Source organism: Sinocyclocheilus grahami, unplaced genomic scaffold, assembly GCF_001515645.1.
Source record: "Sinocyclocheilus grahami isolate Dianchi unplaced genomic scaffold, SAMN03320097.WGS_v1.1 scaffold1174.1, whole genome shotgun sequence".
Taxonomy (NCBI): Eukaryota; Metazoa; Chordata; class Actinopteri; order Cypriniformes; family Cyprinidae; genus Sinocyclocheilus; species Sinocyclocheilus grahami.
The window spans coordinates 157,515-161,577 of NW_015506353.1; positions in this window are offsets into that span (position 1 = coordinate 157,515).

Genomic DNA, 4,063 nt, shown 5'->3' on the forward strand with positions numbered 1-4,063 from the left:
CACACTCACACACACTCTCTCTCACACACACACACACACTCACACACACTCTCTCTCACACACACACACACACTCACACACACTCTCTCTCACACACACACACTCACTCTCACACACACACTCTCTCTCACACACACTCACTCTCACACACACACACACTCACACACACTCTCTCTCACACACACACACACACTCACACACACTCTCTCTCTCACACTCACTCTCTCTCACACACACACACACACCAACACACACTCTCTCTCACCCACCCCCACCTATTCTCACACACACACACACTCTCTCTCTCACACACACACACTCTCTCTCTCACACACACACTCTCTCTCTCACACACACACACTCTCTCTCTCTCTCTCTCACACACACACACACTCTCTCTCTCTCACAAACACCTAGCTATGTGTACTGTGTTAGACTAACTGAGACTTGTCACAGCACTTGTATAGCGTTGCTCTCTTGTTGCTCGTATTGCTTCTATTGTTCTCCTCATTTGTAAGTCACTTTGGATAAAGGCGTCTGCTAAATGTAAATGTGTAGTGTGTGTGTGTGTGTATATAGTGTAGTGTGTGTAGTGTGTGTGTGTGTGTGTGTGTGTGTGTGTGTGTGTGTGTGCGTGTGTGCGTGTGTGTGTAGTGTGTGTAGTGTGTGTGTGTGTGTGTGTGTGTGTGTGTGCAGCAGTCATGTCTGCGTGGAGGAAGGTGTATTCCAGATTTGTGTCGTCCACAGCAGTACAGCCTTTTCCAGCTCAGCAGCCGAGAAAGTGCCAATTGCACAGTTTAAAAGCCCCCACTGGTGCGGACATGATAGATAGTTCAAAAATGAGGACATGTGTTTAAAAAAGGAGAAGAAAGAAAGGAAGTAAAGAAGAAATTTTACACAGCACAGCAGAGATGCCAGAGTGTGTGTGTGTGTGTGTGTGTGTCTATATTCATTAATTAATAATGCTAACAAAATGTTTACATCTGCTAAAGAAAACTTAAGCATGCTTGTGCGTGAAAAACTTGCTGCCTTGAAGCTCAGGCTGTTCTGGTGGTTGCAGAAGTGTTTTTAACAAGCTTCTATGCTTTTTAGCATGGTGGAGAAAGTTATACTTTTATGAAAGGTTATGAACGTTTTTCTTTAATCTACACTGATGAATGACGCACAATATGACATTTATTAAGAAAAAGGTCCCCAGTGTATCAGTGGAAACACTTGGACACTTTTCTCACTGTGAACTGTTTTTTCATGTCTTTCTTTGCAGTAATTATAATGCATTATGAATTACAAAGATCAAACATCTGGATGCATTTCTTCAAAAATCTCAATACACATAACATTACCATAACATACACATAACATCATTTTATAACATTATAAACATTATAAAAATTCCTGACACTGCACGGTGAATCTTTATTAAACCATTGATATTAACATACACTGTGTCTCAAAATCTAATGTGCTGCATATTTTTGGACATCATAACCCAAAGCGTTTCAATTTTCAATATAACTAAGTTATTCTATTTTTTTATCCGCCCATGTATTTCATGTAAATCTACAGACAAACACATATGGCACTTGTTTAGATGGCTAAATTATGACATATCCCAGATGTATTTATTTATTTTTTGTAAATATGTTATTGTAAATATAGGTTTCCTTACTATAGAGTGAAATAATGTCATATTTACAGCTTTTGAAGTGAAAACGTTTTTGTATAATTTACAGTGGAAAAAGAAAATGTCAATTAGATATCAGTACTTTAATAGGTTGGTATATTAACTTCTTTTCTCTTTTCTTTACTGTAAATTTAAGGTAAATTTGTAAAAACCTAAACTGTTGCTACCGTATTTGGTGAAGTTCTGGCAACCATTTAAATTTTACATATGATTTTATTTGTATCACATTTAAATCTTTTTTTTTACACACACACACATGCACAGATTACTACAGAGAGATCCTGCTTCCCTCATGTGTATTGTGAATGAGCTCTAGGTGTAGTGTAGATGAGTGAGCGTGTGTATATCAGCTGCAGGCCGATCGTTTGAGTCCAGCAGTGCATCATCTTGCATGTAAAGCCTGAGTGAACGCGTGTAAAGACGAGCTGATCACAGATGTAAGTATCATGGCCCCGGTGCCTGCATGGCTACCGATGAGAGCCGCTGTATTAATCTTCCCACTGTCTCTCCCAGGCGGGGCCGTTGTTGGTCCGATGCGGGGCCCCTGGGGGCCCGGGCCGAGTGATGCATGTGCAGGCTGTCAGTGATGAATGGAGAGCCACGTAAAATCTTTTTAATAACCTATGAGAAAAGAGTCCAGAGAGCACATATACATACCTGCAAATGGAGGACTCTCGCCAGACGGTGTATTACAGTCCGCTTGACTGCGTTTTTAGAGCCAAAAGTGTGGGAGGAATTATTCTCTCTGGAGAGACACACACACACCAGCTTAAATTCAACAGGTAAATCTAGTTCAAAACCAGCACAAAAAGACAGCCCCAGTTGGGAGTCTGCAGTCAAATAGCAACTTTGGAAAGAATCAGGGTGAGTTCTTCAAGAAATATTTGGCTCATATTTCACCCCAAAATCAAAAGTAAAATAAAAATATATTTTGATGATGCCTTTTACAACTTTTACACTGGAAAAAAAACACTGGAAAAGTTGTAAAAAATACTATTTCTGTCTTTTAATATCACAGTTGATTCAACGTGTTACTTGCCATTTCTTTGTAATTAATTGTGAAATTTACTGTCATTCTAAAATTGTCCAAATCACTAATCACTTAAACTGCAACATTTTTGGAATTTTAGTATTTCATACATCAGGTATCGTAGTATAGGAACTGCAGGTGTAGTTCATCACATTAACTATATGAACATTGTGCAATGTTTTGCTTGAAAAGTATGTCGTATGTGTTTTGTTTAAATATATTTATATTTATTTTAGTTATATAACATATTTTAATATAATGCCTCTTTGTTAAAAAAAAAATTCACAAGAAAACGTGTTGCAGAGTAATATAAATGGGTGTAAAAGAAATACTGGCACCACACCAAAATAAACACTTTCACCAGTGTGAACTGATGTAATGTTTTCACAATTAAATGAAAATATTAAATATATATATTAAATGTTATGCTAAAATGTTCTTTAATGTAATTGTAATTAAAATTTGTAAGTCATGTATTTAAATATATTGGTAATTACACATTTGTAATGAAGTTGTATTTTAGTTCATTTAAAATATATACATTTTAAATATAATATCAAATAACACACTACAGTTAAAATGATACTCAAGTACTTTACATCTGCTTTAGTGTGTTAGTCAACATTTCAAAATAAGAGAGCTACCTTAAATCATGACAAAAAGATTCTTAAATAATGATGTAAAATGTGAAACCTTTTACAAAGTGTGTTAATTAAGTGTACAATTAAGTGCACTAGAGTTATTTGCATCTCCATTACACAGATCTAAATCATTGGCACTGTATCTAGAGTGAAAAACTCACATGGATTGACCACTTTTTTATATACATTTCAATAATGTTGTATGTAATTATTGGCTAATACTGTATATTGGTGCAGGTTTAAAAGCTCTGGATGAGCCGCCAGTAATTCCACAGACTTTACTGTTTTACACTGTAAAAGAAAATCTGTGACATTTACGGTAAAATACCGGCAGCTGCGGTTGCCAGAACTTCACCATAAAAAAATGTAGTAGCAACATTTTAGGTTTTACAGACTTAAATTAATTTCACAATAAAATACCGTATTTCATTAACTGATGTAATATTAATAAACCAACATATTGAAGTGTTAATATCTGTTTTGAACCATTGTAATGCACCAAAAACTGGTGGTGATGAGAAAGTCACATGATGAACTAAAGCTCATCACAAACAGCTTTTCTATGAGCTGAGGAAGGCAACATTTATATATAGAAGGTGCACAGTCTCATTCACACAAACACTTAACACCATCAGGGTGACACTCATGATACTGAAATAATGCAATAACATTCATTTAACAACATTAGGTGTAAGATAAAACCTTAAT